Raw genomic sequence first — 22,373 nt, 5'->3', positions numbered from 1 at the left:
CCACTGCACTCCAGCATGGGCAACAGAGCGAGACTCAAAAAAAAAAAAAAAAAAAAAAAAAGATATACACATTGGTTAGGCTTCCAGATCAACCTGCAAAAATTCATGTCACCTCAAATAGGATAGGACATCACAGTCTTACCCTATACTGTCCAAAGCAAATTTTCCTTCCACTGGGTTTCTCAGAAGCAGAGAGAAGATTCTTTCTCAGACATACCAATCTCATTGTCCCCACATTGGGTCATATGTCCATTTTTAAACACTTTCTCTGGGATGGGACGTGCTCATTCACTTAAGCCAATCAGGAAATGTGGAGGCATACACTGTCCCTGAAACTCCTGGACTATGGGGGAAATGGTCAATGCCTGAATGAAAAAGAAAAAAGCAAGAGCGGATAAATGCTGGACAGCCAATGCAGCAATCTCATTTGCCATACCTGTGCTAGAGAAAGAAGCAAGAGGGAAATGCGTTTTCTCTCCTTTTTCTTGCTTAAGGCCAGCTTGAAAACCCCAATTTCCCCATCCTTCCTCTTTGCAGCACATCCACGCTTTTCCTGAGGCCAAAGTGGTCCACATCAAAACTCCTATTTTGAAGACTTAGTCCCAAATAACCCATCCAATTCCCCAGAGTATTTCATGCCATCTGTTCCTCTCTTCCATTCTCCCTGTCTTAGTCCATTTTGCGTTGCTATAAAAGAATACCTGAGACTGGGTAATTTATAACAGAAAGAGGTTTATTTAGCTCTTGATTCTGCAGGCTGAAAAATTCAAGGCTACAGCCCTGGCTTTTTGCGAGAACTTTTATGCTGTGTCACAACGTGGCGGAGAAGACAAAAGGAGAAGCAGACACATGCAAAGACGGGAAAAACTGAGGGGCACCTAGGCTTTATAACAACCCACTCTCACAGGAAATTATCTGTTTCTCTGAGAACTAATCCAGTCTCTCAAGGTTAAGAACTCACTACCACGAGGACAGCATTAAGTCATTCACAAGGGCTTCACACCAAACATCTCCCAAGAGGCCCCACCTCCCAACACCACCACACTGGGAATCAAATTTGGTCAAACAAGCTAGATCCCAAACCATACTACTACCCCATTGATGTTGCTGATTTCAGTTGATGTAAGAAGAATAGAGTAAGACACATTAAGGTTGAGCAGTCACCAACTCTGATATTTGTGTTTTTAAAGAAGATCATTATTTCAATCCCAAAGTTTCAATAAATCACAGGTTGGTGAAATTTCAGGCAGCATAAACACAAAGAAATAATAAAGGGAGGGTAAAATGGAAGTAGAAATGACAAACAAACCAGCTATGCCTGGATTCAACTGTGCCTGGACATCTCCCTCTGAATGCCTTCCTCATTGTTCCTTCCATTTATACAATTTCTCTTTCTCCACTTTTGAGTTCACTGATGTCCTACAACCTCTCAGGGGACACCTAAGAACATGCATGGCAGTAGCACCAGGAGGAAGGAATGGCATAAAAGACTGTCCCTTTTTTTCCTTTTCTTTTCTTTTTTTGAGACGGAGTTTCACTCTTGTTGCCCAGGCTGGAGTGCAGTGGTGCGATCTCGGCTCACCACAAACTCCGCCTCCCGGGTTCAAGCAATTCTCCTTCCTCAGCCTCCCAAGTAGCTGGGATTACAGGCATGAGTCACCACACCTGGCTACTTTTGTATTTTTAGTAGAGACAGGGTTTCTCCATATTGATCAGGCTGGTCTCAAACTCCCAACCTCAGGTGATCCGCCCGCCTCAGCCTCCCAAAGTGCTGGGATTACAAGCGTGGGCCACCGCACCCGGCCAGGACTGTCCCATTTTTATAAAAGTTATGGACACCTTCCACATTCATTGATCATGCAAAGGCCACTGCATAGATTAATTTCTAGATAAGCATATGATAAATGATAGATGTAAACACACCATATTTCATCAGCTTTAAGTCACCATTGATTATAAGATGCACCATTATTTTATATAACATTAAGATGGGGAAACTGTGCTGCCAGTTATAAGAGCCATCAGTTGAAAATGCATCCCAATTTTAGGGTTAAAAATGAAAGAAAAAAAAACCATGTATTTTGAATTGATGGACTTTCTATCCAAAAAACAGATAATTTTCTACTAATTTACTGAAGTTTGAGATAAGTAGGTGGGAGTGATAATGTGCCAGGAAGACTTCAAAGGAAGCCCTCACTGTAATTCAGGACTAGCCTTGCAGATGAAGATTTGAGCAGTTGGTTTTCCTTTTTTTTAAACCAAAAATCCAAGCAGATATTTTCAATCCCAGGTTTTTTAGACTCTTCCTTTAAAAATCCATTAATGGTATATAAGCCCATGTTATATTCAAGGCACTGTGCTAAACTCTGTGTAAGGAACAGAGAAATATAAAATACGGTAGTGACACTTAAGATGTTTATAAGTTAGTTGAGAAGAGGAATCATATTGGATGAATTTAAGCACTTAAGAAACAGCACGAGCAGTCACATCACGGTCTGAATGGCGCTGGAAGGATAACTATGGCCTGGTACACAGGGGAGGTTTTGAAATTGACCTGGATCTTGAGGAATGAGGAGAATTTGGATACTAGTGATGGGTGCTCTATGCTCTGCACTTTGGAGGTCTCATTTTAGAGCATACCTAGCAGGAGGAAGAGCAAAGCATGCTGGTAACAATTCATCGGACACCTCCGTGGAGCCAGCCAGTTGTCTAACCACTCCTATCTCATCTTTGTAGAGAATTCAGCTAGACAGTCCAAGGGACAGTGAATAGTAGATGGGATTCGTTTCCTCTGTCTCAACCAATTACTTCTCTTTGGCTGGTGAATTTAAGTGAGATTCCTGTAATTCAATTTTTTAGCCATGCATCCTGATTGATTAAATTCTCTTCCCACCTCCCTCCCACGATCTATTTCTTCATGGAACCTGTTGGTAGAGCTCTTAGATAATGAGATAGAAAGTACCAGAAAGTATTTTGAGAGAGTTTGATCAAGGAGTCAGGAGTGTTCATACTAAACCCTTGATCACAGCCCCCTTCTATGTCTCTGAGGGACATTTATTAGCAAAATCAAAGTCTAAGGAATGTTTGAATTGCCTAAGGCTTTATCCCAAATCCCAAAGCAGAACTCCACAACGCAGGGCTGGGGCTGGATCTGACAGACATTCATTTGTCCAGGCCTGGGATCTGAGTAGCTGCTTTTCTCTCCCTGCAAGAAACTAAATTTCAGATTATTCTGCTCCATCAAGAAAGACCAAATATATATATTCCAGAATACATAAGAACTAGACCAGAGAGTTCTCATTTCCTAGGAAAAACGTATGTGTAGCTCCAAGCTCAACCCACGTGAAAATGTGGCTTTTTCTGGTGCTCCAGCATGTGGGCCAATGTGGGCAGTGATGGTGGAGTCAAGGGGACAGAGACAACTCCTCTTTCCTAGGGAGTCACAGGAGTGACTCTCATTTCTGACCCCGAAATTAGAATACATCGACTGGCAAGGAACACAATTTGTCAATCTAAAACAAAGAAGTTGAGGCAAAATTAATGTAAGTAGAGAGTTTATATGGGCCAAACCTGAGAATTACAACCCTGGAACCTAGATTCAAGTTACCCTGGATATACACTCTGATTAGTGGTAGTTACCAGTGGATTTTCAAAGGAGAAGAAGAGGAAATTATTGAGTTGTTTTCCAGGAATTTCACTAAAGTAGCATAAGCTATTGATTGGCTCTACATTGTTCTTTGTATCACAAATTCCAGAAACACGAAGATAATGGGCTAGACAGCTAGTTGGGAACAAAATGACTTTAAACAATAGCCCCTGGACATGGGTGTAGGGGGCATGACTGAAGCCCCATGCTCATTTCTCTCTGGGCCTGCAAACATCACAGAGCTCAGACTACTCAGAGCTGTTTTCCTTTTCTCAAACTTAGATCACATATGATTCTCTTTCTAATGAATATCATTTATTGAAAAGAATAAAGTATGTGAAAATCTAGACAACAGAGCCAAGGAAAGTGTGTTAGTGTTCTCCGAAAAACAGAACCAGAATGATAGATGGATGGACGGATGGTTGGATAGGTAGGTAGGTAGGTAGATAGATGATAGATAGATAGATAGATGGATGGATGGATAGATAGATAGATAGATAGATAGATAGATAGATAGATAGATAGACAGACAGATAGATAGATAAAAGGAGATTTATTGTAGAAATTTGCTCACATGATTATGAAGGTTGAGAAGTCCCAATATGAGAATATGAGAAGTGACTATAGGTCACCGGCAAGCCGGTGAGCCAGGAAGGCTGATGGTGCGATTCAGTCGGGCCAAAGGCCTGAGAATGGGGCTTGGGGTCAGGCGCTAGTGTAAGTCCCAGAGTCTGAAGGCCCTGAGAATCAGGAGCTCCAAAGTCTGAGGACAGGAGAAGAGGGCTGACTCTGCTCAAGATGAGAGAGCACAAAGCGCCCTTCATCTTTTTATTCGATCTGGGCCCTGTATGGATTGGATGAGGCCCATCCACACTGGTGAGGGAGGATCTGCTTTACTCAGTCCACTGATTCAAACGCTCGTCTCTTCCAGAAACGCCCTCACGGACACACCCTGAAACAGTGTGTTACCAGCTATCTCCGCATCCCTTAGCCCAGTCAAGTTAACACAAAAAATTAAGTTACAGAAAGCGATAATATATTCTGTGAATTTTTATAATCAGAAGGTTTCAGATTAAAACAAACAAAAAAGGCCAGGTGTGGTGGCTCACACCTGTAATCCCAGCACTTTGGGAGGCCGAGGCAGGCGGATCACAAGGTCAGGAGATCGAGACCATCCTGGCTAACATGGTGAAACCCCGTTTCTACTAAAAAATACAAAAAATTAGCCAGTCGTGGTGGCGGGCGCCTGTAATCCCAGCTACTGGGGAGGCTGAGGCAGGAGAATGGCGTGAACCCGGGAGGTGGAGCTTGCAGTGAGCTGAGATGGCGCCACTGCACTCCAGCCTGGGCGATAGAGGGAGACTCCGTCTCAAAAAAAAAAAAAAAGAAAAAAGAAAAAATGTTCTCTTCAAAGGCAAGCTGGGGAGGAGAACAATGAAGATCTCCTGAAATATCAGAATTACTGCAACAGCTCTGTACTTGCTTCATTCTCTGGGCTATGCAGACATGAACACCTGGGTCAGCTCCTAGCTGGAAATATCTGCTCTTTTTCCTTCCCACCCTTGCTTTCACTTGCAGCCATCAGGGAGCACCATCATGACCCGGCAACTCTGGCTTCATCTAAAATGTCAAATAGTCAAAGGTCCTAGCGGGCTCTTTACTTACCCGTTGTTTTAAATGTATCAGCCAGTTGCAGAACATAAGGCTGCAAGTCACGTCATTCCATTGGGGCAAAAAATTATGGATCCTTAGTCTTAAGAAAAAGATTCTAGTCGGCCAGGCGCAGCGGCTCAAGCCTGTAATCCCAGCACTTTGGGAGGCCAAGGCGGGCGGATTACAAGGTCAGGAGATCGAGACCATCCTGGCTAACAAGGTGAAACCAAACCCCGTCTCTACTAAAAATACAAAAAAAATTAGCCGGGCATGGTGGCGGGCGCCTGTAGTCCCAGCTACTCGGGAGGCTGAGGCAGGAGAATGGGGTGAACCCGGGAGGCAGAGCTTGCAGTGAGCGGAGATTGCACCACGGCACTCCAGCCTGGGCTACAGAGCAAGACTCTGTCTCAAAAAAAAAAAAAAAAAAAATTCTAGTCAAAGATTCACCTTCCCGTTACATTAAAAATAATGTAGCCAGTGAGAGACTCCCATTTCTCAGCACGAGCTTACGTAGAGCTCCAAGCTCCATCCTCTGGAAAATGAGGCCAACTCTCCCACCTAGAATGTGATTATCCGGTCAGTACTCCGCTTCTTGAGGGTGAGAGAAGGTGGGGGCATGGCTTTTTCCTGAAAGGCAGTGAAGTCACACCAACTGGGAACCCTCTACATTCCCACCAGTGTTCATCCCCTGCCTCCTCCAGACCCTTAAGCCTGATCCTGATGGCTCTTGCCTCAGCTGGCTGCTCCCTGGAATACTTATGTCCACTGTGGTCAGGTCACAGGAGTCATGAAAAAAATCACACATGATTACACACATCGAAATGCGTATACATGCACTCACATACATGCACACGGACATATACACTTTTGCACACCCACGTGCACACACATGTGCTTGCACATGCACATATATGAGCATACATACACGTCCACACATACTTACATATATGTGCACACACGTACATGCTTGTCCGTACATATAAAATGTATGGACATACCATTAAAAAATGCATTAGAACGCTTCCTTTCAGAAGCAAAATCGTGGCTCTTCCTCCTGGCATTTCCTGTGTGAGTTTACAGTTACAGAGGGTGTTGCAGTCAGTCCAATGCTGTAAATAATACTCTCCAACCAAATGACACCTGCTAGAAAGTTACTTCTTTATGGGTTTCAGAATACAGGGTTGGAGTAGGGGGAAGAATGAAAGATAGATCTGAGCTCTTCAAACAACACTCTATTGATTTATGTAGGAAAAAGTCTGGAATCTGTCAAAGCAAACAGCACTATGTTAAATGTAAAATGTAATACCAGCTGTGGTAGCCCCTGCTGCCAATACATATATTTCAGGAACTCAATTTACTTTTAAATGGAATTTTAACGTCAGTGAAAGGAGTCACAGTGAATCCCTTATTTATATGAAAACTGTCTTCAGCAGAGAAGAACAATGCATGTGCTCTCCCGGTCTCTAGAAATAGGAAATTAAACAAACTTCAGGAGAAAATGTGTTTTCTCAATTATTTATTTACACCCCAGGATGGGGTCAGGGAGAGGTGGGGAGGTTGGATTACGTGGGGTGGGGCTGTCAGCTTTCCAGTTTCTGGTTCCATCCTGGGTGCTTTGTGCTGGAGCTTCTTTCTTCAGTGGAATGTGAGTGGCCCCCTCCTCAGGACTTGGGGCACTGCCTGTAGGTGACCTGGATGGGAAGAGGTCCTTTGCTGATTCTCAGACACTTCTCCCGTCGAAGTAGGCGAGAGCCTCGGAGGTCCTGGGCTAGTGCATACTAACGACTCTGATGAATTGGTGACATCTGCATGCTCAATTAGCTGAGATCCTGGTTTGTTTTGCCACAAGGGTATATGATCTAATACCTTGAAAAAAAGTGTACTGTAGCCGCCCTGTCACTGGGATGAAGATGACCTAAGTCAAGAGCAATTCTGATCACTGCACATTTTTAGCACCAAGAAAGGATCCTCTCTTTTGGCAGAAATAGTGAGTCCTGTCTCTCCCTTGCCTGTGCACAGAGTAACCTCTTCAAGAAAATAGATTCCTAGGATCGTGGGGTGGTAAGGGGACTCAAGGACATCTCTTCGGCCACCATCGGAAGCCTGAGTCCTTTGCCTAGAATCCTGTGATCTTTGGTGACTTTTGGTGAGGGTTCCCATGCTGTGTGCATCAGCCACAGACCTGTCCTCGGGCCCCAGAGACTGGGAACTCCCAGGGGAAAGTCATTCAACCCAGTCACCCACTTAGGTTCCCTGGCTTCTCCGGAAATAACACAGGAAAAAGAGTTTTATTAATATTGTAATGTCCTGGCCGGGTGCCGTGGCTCAAGCCTATAATCCCAGCACTTTGGGAGGCCAAGACAGGCAGATCATCTGAAGTCAGGAGTTCAAGACCAGTCTGCCCAACATGGTGAAACTCCGTCTCTACTAAAAATACCAAAAATTAGCCGGGCGTGGTGGCGGGTGCCTGTAATCCCAGCTACTCTGGTGGTTGAGGCAGAAGAATTGCTTGAACCCAGGAGACAGGGGTTGCAGTGAGCTGAGATTGCACCATTGCACTCCAGCCTGAGAAACAAGAGCGAAACTCCATCTCAAAAAAAAAAAAAAAAAAAAAAAAAAAAATTGTAATGTACAAGATAATCCATGTGAGTTAACAAGAATCCATAGGGCTCAGTCTGGCCTCTAATTAGAATCTGAAAATACATTCCCTACTATGAAATCCATATCACTTAATCATCAAATTACATATCCCATCCACATTAGTCTTCATATTGTGAGGCCTTTAATATAAATATCAGTATAGAACGGATTACATGCTTTTAGATTTGATAACATGAACACCGATACATGCTTTTGGAAAGATTATAAAGAAATCCCTTAGGCACCACAGATCTGCCCCAGCCCCTGACACAATGTCCATGGTGGCTTTGGGGAAATGCACACGAGAGCACGGGGAAAATGCAACCCCCCAACCCACATCACCCAAAACAGCTTTGAACAGCCCAGTTTCTCCCAGCAAAACACACACCCAAAGCATTCCTTTTCGAAAATACACGTCCATCAGAATCATGGGAGATTTAAGGTCTAATGTATCCCTGGATTTTTTTCCTTTCTTTGAGGCTGCAGGTGCCTTGGTATATATTATATTCTAAGCTGATTAGTTTTCTCCATTTTGGTTCTCAAAGACATTCGATTCGACTTGTTTTAGATTTCAAAGCTCAGTCTTTCAGGCTGGGCAAGCACTTTGAGTGTTCAAAACAGACTTACGGGCTATTCTCTGTCCTTAATCTCAGTGAAACAATACCTGGATTTGCTGCCCCTCCCTCTCCAGCCTGTCTCCTTCTCAGCTCCTCCCAAATCCAGAGCTTGCAGCTGGCAAGTACAAGACACAGACTGAAAAGTCTAATCGAGCAAGGACCCAGAGATATGCCCGGTGCTGCCATTGTTTCCAGTGTATCTTCCTCCTGTTACTCTTAAGCCAGGGTGAAGGAGAGCTTCCAAGACCTCTTGGTTGCAGGCACCCAGCAGAGTCTTCTCTCTGGGTAGCACTTGGTCTGTACATCCTAGTTCTGCACCTACTAGTTGAGAGAACCAGGGTAACTAACTTCTACTTCCTCAGCTTCAGTTTTCTCATCTCCAATGATGTCATAATTGCACCTGTCCTATAGCGTTGTTACGGGAATTAAATGAGGAATCCTTGAATCATGCCTAACAACATGCCAGGCACATGATGAGCATCCTCATGTCATCCTTCATTATCCTTCTGAAGGTTCCTGCCCCAGGGAATTGCAATCATGCTCATATCTACATCTCTTGCCTCTATTGCTTCCCACCTATTGCCCTGTGGCCTCCAGCACCAACAAAATGCTATTTCCTTTCCTCTCTAGCCATATTCTTACAGGTGTAGGAGACCACTTCTCAAGGATGCCTCTCACTCTTCTCACCCATGAGGGCCCTGGCTGTCCTTAAGACACCCATAATTCAGCCAGCTCAGAACCTGTGACTGTGTCTCCCCTGTCCCCAGGAACCCAGTGGATATTTTAGGCCCCCCAGCTGACACTCAGCTGCTCAGGAAGTCTCTGCAAGTTTTGCTTCCTGCCCTCTGCTCAAACCCTCTGCTCTCGTCTGGCATCTCCATCCCACGCCCTAGTGCTTGTCTGGGCACTGCCCACCCTGCTCCTTCCGTCAGCCCAGACCCCAAATCCCTACCCAAGCCCATGGCCCCCAAACCCCGAGTCTGCTGTGGGAGTGGGGAGGAGCTAGACAACCTGAGTAGGCATTATCATCAGACTTCCTTCACAGAGAAACCCACCTCTGCTCATAGAGGATGCGAGGGCTTCCTGAGTTCTCCCAGATGGTGACCACACTGGTCAGCTCATTCCAAACACAATCTGAGCATTAAATAGTCCAAAGAATCATTGTTTCTAAGTTTGTGAAAAAGGACGTTGACAGTTTGATAGGAATAATGATGAATCTGTAGATTGCTTTGGGCAGTATGGTTATTTTCACAATATTGATTCTTGTAATCCATGAGCACAGGATGTATTTCCTTTGTTTGTGTCATCTGTGATTTCTTTCAGCAGCGTTTTGTAGTTCTCCTTGTAGAGATCTTCCACCTCCTTGGTTGGATGTATTCCTAGGTATTTTATTTTATTTTTTTACTTTTTATTTTATTTTATTTTTTGAGACAGAGTCTTGCTCTGTCGCCCAGGTTGGAGTGCAGTGGCGGGATCTCTGCTCACTGCAAGCTCTGCCTCCCGGGTTCCCGCCATTCTCCTGCCTCAGCCTCCCGAGTAGCTGGGACTACAGGCGCCCGCCACCACGCCTGGCTAATTTTTTGTGTTTTTAGTAGAGATGGGATTTCACCGTATTAGCCAGGATGGTCTCAATCTCCTGACCTCATGATCTACCCACCTGGGCCTCCCAAAGTGCTGGAATTACAGGCGTGAGCCACCACGTCCAGCCGGTATTTTATTTTTTTATGGCTATTGTAAATGGGACTGCATTCTTGATTTGGCGGTTTACTTGAACATTATTGGTAGAAATGCTACTGATTTTTGTACACTGATTTTGTATCCTGAAACTACTGGTGTTATTTTATTAGTTCCAAAAGTCTTTTGGTGGTATCTTTAGGGTTTTCTAGGTATGGAATCATATTGTCAGCAAAGAGATAGTTTGACTTCTTTTCCTGTTTAAATGCCTTTTCTTTCTTTCTCTTGCCTAGTTGCTCTGGCTAGGACTTCTAGTTCTATGTTGAATAGGAGTGGTGAGAGTGGGCAACCAGGAATGGCTCCAGTTTTTGCCCATTTAGTATAGTGTTGGCTATGTGTTTGTCATGGATGGATCTTATTATGTTGAGGTATGTTCCTTTGATGCCTAGTTTCTTGAGGGTTTTTATCATGAAGGGATGTTGAATTTTATCAAAACTTTTCCATGTCTATTAAGATAATCATATGGTTTTTGTTTGTAATTCTGTTTATGTGGTGAATCACATTTATTGATTCATATATATTGAACCAACCTTGGATCCCAGGAATGAAGCCTACTTCATCATGGTGAAATAATTGTTTGATGTGCCACTGGATTTGGTTTGCCAGTATTTTGTTGAGGATTTTTGCGTCTATGTTCATCAGGGATATTGTCCTGTAGTTTTCTTTTTTTGTGGCGTCTTTGCCAGGTTTTGGTAGCAGGCTGAGCAAAACTACCCCATTAAAAATGGCCAAAAGATGGCTGGGCACGGTGGCTCACGCCTGTAATCCCAGCACTTTGGGAGGTCAGGAGATTGAGACCATCCTGGCTAACACAGTGAAATCCCGTCTCTACCAAAAAATACAAAAAAAAAAAAAAAAAAATTAACCTGGCGTGGTGGCGGGCACCTGTAGTCCCAGCTACTTGGGAGGCTGAGGTAGGAGAATGGCATGAACCTGGGAGGCAGAGCTTGCAGTGAGCTGAGATCGCGCCACTGCACTCCAACCTGGGCAACAGAGTGAGACTCCATCTCAAAAAAAAAAAAAAAAAAAGGCCAAAAGACATAAGTAGACACTTAAAACATAGAAGTGGCCAAGAAACATGAAGAAATACTCAACGTCACTAATCATCAGAGAAATGCAAATCAAAACCATAATGAGATACCATCCCACACCAGTCAGAATATCTACTGTTAAAAAGTCAAAAAACAAGTGATGTTGGTGAGGTTGCATGCCTCAGCCTCCCAAGTAGCTAGGACTACAGGCGCCTGCCACCACGCCTGGCTAATTTTTTGTATTCTTAGTAGAGACGGGGTTTCACCGTGTTAGCCAGGATGGTCTCGATCTCCTGACCTCGTGATCTGCCCGCCTCGGCCTCCCAAAGTGCTGGGATTACAGGCGTGAGCCACCATGCCCGGCCAATTATCTGTATTTTCATGTTTGAGTGTGAGAGTTTTTTTTTATATACACAAGTCCCTTATTGGATATATGATTTACAGATACTTTGTCACATTCTTTGGGTTGTCTTTTCATTTTCTTGATGGTGTCATTTGAAGCCAAAAGTTTTTATTTTAATGATGTTCCATTGATCTATTTTTTTTTCTTCTATTGGGTATGCTTTTGATGTGATAGCTAAGAAACTATTGACTAGTCCACGGTTACAAATACTTATGTTTACTTTTAAGGGTTTTACAGTTTTAGGCCTTACATTTAGGTCTGTTATGCATTTCAGGTTAATTTTTGTGTATAGTGTGAGATACAGATAGTAGTACAACTTAATTCTTTTGCATTTTTTGAGCTTTCTTGAAAATCAATTTACCATAAATATGTGGGTTTATTTCTGGGCTCTCAATTGTGTTGCAATTATCTGTATGTCTATCTATCTTTGTACCAATATCTCATATCTCAATTACTGTAACTTTACAGTAAGTTTGAAATTGAGAAGTATGAGTCCTCTAATTTTGTTGTTCTTTTTTGAGATTGTTTTGGTTATTCTGGGTTCTGTGGATTTCAATATGAATTTTAGGACCTGTTTGTTTATTTCTTCAAGAAGGCAATTGGAATTTTGATTGGGATTACATTTGTAGGTCATTGGGGAGATTATTGATATCAATATTAAGCCTGCAATCCATAAACATGGGATTTCTTTCTATTTATTTTGGTATTGTTAAATGTCTTCAAATTATGTCTTGCAGTTTTCAGTATTCAATTCTTACACTTCGTTAGTTAAATGTATTTCTTTTGATGCTATGGTAAATGGAATTGATTTCTTAATTTCACTTTTGATTTGCTTTTTGCTAGTATATAGAAATACAGTTAAATTTTGTGTATTGAGTTTTTATCCTGCAGCCTTGCCGAATATATTTTATTGGTTCTAATAGATTTTCTCATGGATTCTTTAGGATTTTCAATATACAAGTTCACGCCATCTGGGAATAGAGATAGTTTTCCAATCTTGATGCTTATTTCTTTTTCTTGTCTTCTCTCCCTGGCTAGAACTTATGTACAATGTTGAATAGAAGGGGTGAAAGTGGACATTCCTATCTTGTTCCTAATCTTGGGGTGGGGGACAGCATTCAGTCTGCATAATTATGATGTTAGCTGTGCGTTTTATCAAGTTGAGGAAGTTTACTTTTATTCTCAATTGGTTAATGTTTTTAATGTGAAAGGGTGTTGTGAAAAGTGCTTTTACATCCATTGAGATGATCATGTGTCTTTTGTCTTTTATTCTATTAATATGATGCATTACACTGATTAATTTTGTATTTTGAACCAACCTGCATTAGTAGAATAAATCCCACTTGCTGATGTTGCATAATCCTTTTTATATATTGCTATATTAAATTTGCTAGTATTCTGTTAGGGATTTTTGCATCTGTTTTCATAAGGTATATTGGTCTACAGTTTTCTTTGCAGTGTATGTGTCTGAGTATCAGGGTTAAAACTGGGCTCCTATCATGAATTGGGAAGCTTCACTCCTATTTTTTGGATAAGTTTGTTAAGGATTGGTGTTCATTCTTCTTTAAACATTTGATAAAATTCAACAATGAAGACATCTGGCCTGGTATTTTCTTTATGGACGATTTTTCATCACTAATTTAATCTTTTTTCTTGTTATAGGTATATTCAGATGTGTTTCTTCTTGGGTCAGTTTTGGTAGATTATGTCTTTAGAGGAATCTTTCCATTTCATGTTGGTTGTTTAATTTATTGGCATACTCTTGCTCATAGTATTTCCTCATAGCCATTTTTTATTTCTGTAAAGTTGGTAGTAACATTCCCTCTTTCACTCCTGCTTTTAGTAATTTGAGTCTTCGCTCTCATTTTCTGTTACTCTAGCAAAAAGTGTGTCAATTTTGTTAAGTTTTCCAAAGAATCAACTTTTGGTTTCATTTTATTGTTTTTCTAGTCTCAATTTCATTCATCTCCACTCTAATCTTTATGTTTCCCTCGTTTCCGCTTGCTTTGGGTTTAGTTTTCTCTTCTTTTTCTTGTTTTTAAGGCAGAATTCACTTAAAGATTCGAAAGCTCTCCTCTTTTTTAATATAGTCCTTTACAGCTATAAATGTACCTCTTAGCACTGTTTTCACTGCATTCCATAAACATTGGTATGCTGTTTTCATTTTCATCCATTTCAAAGTATTTTTCTCATTTCCTTTATGATTTCTTCGTTGACCTATTATTATTAGAATTTTGTTATTTAATTTCCACATATTCATACATTTTCTAAATTTCCTTCTATTAAAAGACCTAATTTCTTTCCACTGCAATTAGAAAACATACTTTATTATTTCAGTATTTTAAATTTATTGAGACTAGTTGAACAGCCTACCATATTGTCTATCCTTGGGCATGTTTCACTTGACAAAAATGTGAATTTTGCTATAGTTGGGTGGAGTGTTCCACAAATGTCTGCTTAGGCTAGTTGGTTTATACTGTTTTCAAGTTTTCTATTTCCTTGTTGATCTTACCCCTAATCATTCTACTGAGTATTGAAAACGAAATATTAGAGTTTTGGAGTATTAATGTTGAATCATCTATTTCTCTCTTCCATTCTGTCAGTTTTTGCTTCATCTATTTTGGGGGCTCCCTTGTTAGGTATGTGCATCTTTACAAATGTTACATATTCCTGATGAATTGACTCATTATTTTAAAACCTCCTCCCTTTTCTCTAGTAAAACTTGTTGTCTTAAAGTATGTTTTGAGTGATATTAGCTCCACTCCAGCTCTCTTTTTGACACTGTTTTATGGCATATATTTTCTAACCTTTTACTTCCAACCTGTTTGTGATTTTAATCTAAAGCATATCTCCTGTAGACAGCATATAGTTGTATCAGGTGTTTTTTATTTCCATTTTGCCAGCCTCTGTCTTTTGATTGGAATACTTATTTCATTTACATTTAATGTAATTATTGTAAAATAGGATTTATGCTTGCCATTTGGCTATTTGTTTTCTATATATCTTATGTCTTTTTGTTCTTCTAGTACAGGCTTCTTTAAATCAAATAGATATTTTCTAGTATAGCATTTTTATTCCCTTATTACTTCTTTTACTACATGCTTTTGAATTATTTTCTTAGTGGTTGCTCTGGGGATTGCAGTTAACATTATAACTTGCTACTGTCTAGCTCAGATTAACACCAATTTAATTTCAATAGTATCCAAAATTTGCTCCAATATAGCTCCATTATCTTTCTCCTTACTTCTCATTATTATTGTCAAACAAATTATATCTTTGTACCTTATAAGCACATTCACACAGTTTTAAAATTACTGCTTTATGCAGTTATCTTTTAGATAGGAGTAAAAAGAGTTACAAAAGTTATATTTATACTGTCTTTTACAATTACCTATGTGTTTATCTTTACCAGTGCTTTTTATTTCTTTAGGTAGACTTCAGTTTCTCTCTAGTGCCCTTCAATTCCAATCAAAAGAATTCCTTTTAAGTATTCTGTGTAGAACACACCTATTAGTGAACAAATTCTCTCATTTTTGCTTTTTTGAGTATGTCTTAATTTCTCATTTGTTTAAAAGTATAGTTTTGCTGAATATGGAACTTTTAGTTGACAGTTTTTTTTTCCCCCAGTACTTATGTATAAAATCCCATTGCTTTTTGGTTTCTATGGTTTCTTATAAGAAGTCACATAAACTTTCTTTTTTTTTAAAATTATTATTATTGTACTTTAAGTTCTAGGGTACATGTGCATAACGTGCAGGTTTGTTACATGTGTATACTTGTGCCATGTTGGTGTGCTGCACCCATCAACTCGTCAGCACCCATCAACTCGTCATTTACATCAGGTATAACTCCCAATGCAATCCCTCCCGCCTCCCCCCTCCCCATGATAGGCCCCGGTGTGTGATGTTTCCCTTCCTGAGTCCAAGTGATCTCCTTGTTCAGTTCCCACCTATGAGTGAGAACATGCGGTGTTTGGTTTTCTGTTCTTGTGATAGTTTGCTGAGAATGATGGTTTCCAGCTGCATCCATGTACCTACAAAGGACACAAACTCATCCTTTTTTATGGCTGCATAGTATTCCATGGTGTATATGTGCCACATTTTCTTCATCCAGTCTGTCACTGATGGACATTTGGGTTGATTCCAAGTCTTTGCTATTGTGAATAGTGCCGCAATAAACATACGTGTGCATGTGTCTTTATAGCAGCATGATTTATAATCCTTTGGGCATATACCCAGTAATGGGATGGTTGGGTCATATGGTACTTCTAGTTCTAGATCCTTAAGGAATCGCCATACTGTTTTCCATAATGGTTGAACTAGTTTACAATCCCACCAACAGTGTAAAAGTGTTCCTATTTCTCCACATCCTCTCCAGCACCTGTTGTTTCCTGACTTTTTAATGATTGCCATTCTAACTGGTGTGAGATGGTATCTCATTGTGGTTTTGATTTGCATTTCTTTGATGGCCAATGATGATGAGCATTTTTTTCATGTGTCTGTTGGCTGTATGAATGTCTTCTTTTGAGAAATGTCTGTTCATATCCTTTGCCCACTTTTGGATGGGGTTGTTTGTTTTTTTCTTGTAAATTTGTTTGAGTTCTTTGTAGGTTCTGGATATTAGCCCTTTGTCAGATGAGTAGATTGCAAAAATTTTCTCCCATTCTGTAGGTTGCCTGTTCACTCTGATGGTAGTTTCTTTTGCTGTGCAGAAGCTCTTTAGTTTAATTAGATCCCATTTGTCATGCTTATAAACTTTCATGTGGTGAATAACTTCTCTCTGGCTGCATTCAAGATTCATCGTTTGTCTTTGTTTTTGTTTCTGGTAAAATATACGTAACATAAAATTTATCATTTAGCCATTTTAAGTGTACAATTCTGTAGCAGTCACATAAAGTACACATGTATTTCATATTAAGTAAATTCACATGGTTGTTCAGTCATCACTACCATCTGATGGAATTTGCATATTCGTCCTCTCCGAATCTCATGTTGAAATGATACAATTTCCGTTGTTGGAGGTAGGGCCTGGTGGGAGGTATTTGGGTCATGGGGGTGGATCCTTCATGAATGACTTGGTGCCCTCCACATAGTAATAAGTGAGTTCTCTAGTTCAGGCAAGAGATAGTTGTTTAAAGGAAACTGGCACCTTCTCTTTCTCTCTCTGGCTCCCTTTCTTGTCATGTGACATGCCAGCTACCTTTCCCTTCTGCCATGAGTAAAAGTTTCCTGAGGCCTCACTGGAAACTGAGCAGATGCAGGTTCCATACATCTACAGCCTACAGACCTGTGAGGCAAATACACCTCTTTTCTTTATAAATTACTGAGTCTCAGGTATTCCTTTACAGTAATGCAAAATGGACTAACAGACAATCCATCTCCAGACATTTTTTATCCTCCCAAACTAAAATTCAGCACCTATTAAACAATTACTCCCAAATTTTCCATCTTCCCAATGCCTGGAAACGTGAATTCTACTCTCTGTCTCTATACATTTGGTTGTTTTAGGTACCTCAGATAAGTGGTACATCTGTCAACATCTGTCCTTTTGTGCCTGGCTTATTTCATAAGGAAAATATCTTCAAGATTCATTTATGCTGTAGTATGTATCAGAATATTCTTCCTTTCATAGCTAAGTAATATTCCCTGGTATGGGTATACCACATTTTGCTTGTCTATTCATCTGCCAATGGACATTTGAGAAATTTACACCTTTTGGCTATTGTGAAGAATGCTGATATATGAGCACTGGTGTCCTATTTATGGCTTCTGACAGCTTGATTATCATGTGTCCACGTGTAGATCTCTTTGGATTTATTCTATTTGGAATTCATTATGATTTTTCTTTTTTTTTTGAATGGAGTCTTGCTCTATTGCCCAGTTTCTGGAGTGCAATGGCATGATTTTGGCTCACTGCAACCTCTGTCTCCCAGGTTCAAGAAATTCTCCTGCTTTAGCCTCCCAAGTAGCTGGAATTACAAGCACCCACCACCACACCTGGCTAATTTTTGTATTTTTAGTAGAGATGGGGTTTCACCATGTTGGCCAGGCTGGTCTTGAACTCCTGACCTCTGGTGATCCTCCTGCTGCAGACTCTTAAAGTGCTGGGATTACAGGCGTGACCCACTGTGCCCAGCTGGAATTTATTCAGATTCTTGAATGTGTAGATTGATTTTTTAAATCAAATTTGTGTAGTTTTCAGTTTATTTCTTTAAATATTCTTTCTTCTCCTTTTGTCTCTCCTCTCCTTCTGTGACTTCTATTTTACCTATGTTGATACACTTGATGATGTCCTATAGGTATCCAAGACTATTTTCCTTCATTCTTTTTTCCTTTTATTTTTCAAACTAGGTAATCTCAATTGACCTGTCTTCAAGTTCACTGATTCTTTCTTTTACCAGCTCAAATCTACTTTGAATATGATGATAATTTTTCATAGTTCGATTATTTTCATTTTCAACTCCAGGATTTCTACTTGGTTCTTTTTAAATAATTTTCTTCTCTTTATTGATATTGTCTATATGGTGAAACATCATTCTCATACATATCTTTAATTATTTGAGCGTAGTTTATTTTAGTTTTTGAGCCTATCTATAACACCTAATTTAAAGTCTTTGTCTAGTAAGTCTGTTGTCTATGCTTCCTCAAGGAAAGTTTGTATTTACTGTGTTCCTCCAATGTGTCCAAGGCATGAAGCAGCCATGGCCACAGACCAAAGGCCAAGCCGAGATAGACAAGGGATTGCTTTGTCCCTGGCTGATATGAGATGAATGCCACAGCTAGATGCCACTTTACCCAGGTCAGAGGCATTGACTGCTTTTCTACCTGTGTATGAGTCATACATTCCAATTTTTGTCTGTTTCATTTTGTTGTTGTTGAAAACTGGGCATTTAAAATAATAGAATGTGGCAACTGTGGATATCAGATCCCTCACCCTTCTCCAGGCTTTGTTGTTACAGGTATTGTTGTTCGTTTGCCTAGTTACTTTCTTTTTTCATTTTTCTTAGATGGAGTCTCACTCTTTTTGTCCAGGCTGTAGTGCAGTGATGCAATCTTGGCTTACTGCAACCTCTACCTTCTGGATTGAAGTGATTCTCCTGCCTCAGTTTCCTGAGTAGCTGGGATTACAGGCATGCACTACCATGCCCAGCAAACTTTTGTTTTTGTTTTTGTTTTTGTTTTTGTTTTAAACAGAGTCTCACTTTGTTGCCCAGGCTGGAGTGCAGTGGCATGATCTTGGCTCACTGGGTTCACGCCATTCTCCTGCCTCAGCCTCCCAAGTAGCTGGGACTATAGGTGGCCACCACCATGCCTGGCTAATTTTTTGTAGAGATGGGGTTTCACCGTGTTAGCCAGGATGGTCTTGATCGCCTGACCTCGTGATCCACCTGCCTTGGCCTCCCAAAGTGCTGGGATTACAGGCATGAGCCACCATACCTGGTCAACTTTTGTATTTTTAGTAGAGACAGGGTTTCACCATGTTGACCAGGCTAGTCTCAAACTCCTGACCTCGTGATCCACCTGCCTTGGCCTCCCAAAGTGCTGGGATTACAGGTGTGAGCCACCACACCTGGTCAACTTTTGTATTTTTACTAGAGACAGGGTTTCACCATGTTGACCAGGCTGGTCTCAAACTCCTGACCTGCCTGCCTGACCTCCTGACCAGGTGATCTGCCTGCCTCGGCCTTCCACAGTGCTGGAATTACAGGCATGACCCACCAAGCCCTGGCACCTAGTTACTTTCTAGACTAACTCTGTAAAGTTTTTATTTGTTTGTGGCCTCTGAATTCTCTGCTAGGTTAGCTTAGTTTTCAGCTAATGATTGGACAGATAATTCGTTGGATGATTCCCACATTCAGCATATTCCCACAGCCTTTTCTGAGTGCCTCTGTGTGCATGGTGAGGCATGCCTTCAGTGATCCAGTGTTTACAGCTGTGGACTTAACCTTCACTTGAGATTGTGCTTGTGCATAGTCTCAAGATCAGCAAGAAGTCAGAGTTTAAGGCTTCTACCTTTGCTGGAGAGGCATACAACCCCACACATGCCCATTGCTTTCTAGATTTCTGAGGATATGTTTGAACTGTGTAAAGCCCACCACAGACCTCCCATTCTCCAGTTTTTACCTTAAGCTTTTTGCTTTTTGTATCTTTAAAAATGTGGGCTTAGATGTATTTTTAAATTAAATTTTATTTTTTTTTAATTTTTTAATTTAATTTTATTTTTTTCAGATGGAGTCTCGCTGTGTCACCCAGGCTGGAGTGCAGTGGCACGATCTCAGCTCACTGCAAGCTCCATCTCCCAGGTTCATGCCATTCTCCTGCCTCAGCCTCCCAAGTAGCTGGGACTATAGGTGCCCACCACCACATCTGGCTATTTTTTTTTTTTTTTTTTTTTGTATTTTTAGTAGAGATGGGGTTTCACTGTGTTAGCCAGGATGGTCTCGATTTCCTGACCTCATGATCTGCCTGCCTTGGCCTCCCAAAGGGTGGGGATTATAGGCGTGAGCCACTGCACCTGGCCTAAATTTTATTTTTTAATTGAAAAATAATTATACATATTCATGGGAGTACATAGTGATGTTTTGATATGTATATAACGTGTAGTAATCAGATCAGGGTAATTATCCTTTTAAACTTTTTGTCAGCATCTTGTTAGTCCTAACTGCTAACATTGCCACAAGAATCTCCAATATTAAACAATTGTTGCTGATTGTTTTCAGCAAATTACCTAGAGGTAGAACTGTTCACAGAGATGGAACTCCAAGTCAGGTAAAATAAAGACAACTCTTGAAAAATTGAGTTTTTCAGTGACTTGCTAGACAGGTCAAATAGTGACAGTTCTCTAGGGATGGGGCCTTTGGGGGAACTCCAGCACTGATCTGTCTCCTCTAGCGGCTGCTGGTTTTCAAGAGGGGCATGGAATTAGGGCAAGTAAAGATGCCACAAACCTGTTCTTAGGAGATTCTGCTCTTTTTCTTGAATAAACCCGCCTCAGATTGTTGCAAACCTTTAGTTAATTTTAAAATACTAACAAAATTGATTTTGGCAGTTCTTGGTAGTGTTTTTATTTCTTTTATAGGAGAGTAGATATACAGAAGGTTTTGCTGTTCTGGAAAACTGAATCTTGCAATGCAAGTAAAAGTCAAGCATGCAGAGAAGGCAATAAAGAGCATCCCAGGAAGTGGGGCTAGCAGAGTAGAGGTAGAACCCAGAGAGAGGTTGGCTCACGAAGTGTGGCTCGGTGTGGCTGAGACAGAGGGTTCCCTTGGGAATGCACACAGAAGATGTAAGCAGTGACCATACCCAAGGGGCCTTTATTCCAGGTTATTTTTCTCCTGCTTTTAACATTTAGGATTTTAGATCGTAATAGGGAAAATCTGTGGTTCCAGGATAGTTCTTTCATTTGTCACCTATTTGCCTCCAGTTTCGTCACACCACCTAGCTCCTGGGCTCTGTAGATCACAATCTGCCACCCGTCCTCTCTTCTCCTCCCCAGGAATGAGAAAACAGTGTGCAGAACTGGGCCCATGGCCTCATGCTGACTGCTGGGAGGAATCTGGCACTTAACCCTTGCCTCAGAATGTCCTTTCCTCCCTAAAGCCCATAGAACCAGAATGCGCTTTCTCTGGGTGAATGTACAGATGATTTGTTAGGTAAATTGGCAGAAGCCGTAAGATTACAAGCAGAAAGATAGGGGGTCATCAGACTGTGCTTGCAGAGCTGGCAGAAGCTGTCTTCTACATTACAGGTTTTCCCTTCCTATTTTCCCTTGCGCTAACCCTGGAAACCTTCTTAATTTGGTAGCACGCCCAACCCACAATCTGCTTTTCACCCTTACAGATTTATGGCAAGCTGTATTTCACCCAAGAAATGTAAGCTGTGAAGAGATGATTGTGTGGGGATCCGATCTGGTCCAAATCCTTCTGATCCACCACTATGGACAAGTTGCTCCTAACCTTCCTCTCTGTTATCTCGTCTCCTCTTCTGTCAGATGTCAATGATAATCCCCACCCCTTGCTGACCTCATACAGACTTCAGGAAAGTGACTTGAAATCAGAAAACCGTAAGCTCCTTGACAAAAAGTTCCCACTTAAAGACAGGCTTTCTCCTTATCCTTAGAAGGATGATTTCCGGCTTAACACGGATTTACAAATACCATGAGTTCCAGTTCTGAACTGTGTAGCTCTGCCCCTGAACATCCACTGGGGAAGCAATGCTTATTATTGTCAGGATTTCAGTCCAGATGAGAGAGTGCTAACTGCAGCATGTGAGAAGGGCGGCGAGTAGGGAGGAGACCACAGCCCTGCTCCCAGCTGCACCCCTCACTCATTCCAAACAGACCAGGCATTGTGTTCCAAACCAGATTTTGCACATTAGATCCACGTGGGAGAAGGGAGCTCTGCCTTTTTTTTTTTTTTTTTTTTTTTTTCCGTTTAAACGTAAGCAGTTTTACAAATAAACTTCTTGCTTAAACTTTACTTAGCTATCATCCAAGTAAGCTTTCTGGGAGAAACACCCATGAGTCCTGCTGCTGCAAGCCCCTCGTGCCGCTGTGTGGGGCGAGTGAACAGGTCTGAGTTTGTTTGTTTGTTTGTTTGTTTGTTTTTGAGACAGAGTCTCACTCTGTCACCCACGCTGAAGTGCAGTGGG

At 41.2% G+C, this 22,373-nt stretch overlaps 1 non-coding gene across 1 annotated transcript; it reads right to left on the bottom strand.

Moving 5' to 3' along the window:
- Positions 1 to 18,398: 18,398 nt before the first annotated feature.
- LOC116271536 lies at positions 18,399 to 18,532 on the bottom strand. The gene has a single exon (XR_004180163.1). It is a non-coding gene; the product is annotated as a small nucleolar RNA SNORA48 (small nucleolar RNA).
- Positions 18,533 to 22,373: the final 3,841 nt, after the last annotated feature.

Source organism: Papio anubis, chromosome 19, assembly GCF_008728515.1.
Source record: "Papio anubis isolate 15944 chromosome 19, Panubis1.0, whole genome shotgun sequence".
Classification (NCBI taxonomy): Eukaryota; Metazoa; Chordata; class Mammalia; order Primates; family Cercopithecidae; genus Papio; species Papio anubis.
Note: the sequence above shows the minus strand (reverse complement) of the source record. Positions and strands in the feature narration are given on the sequence as shown.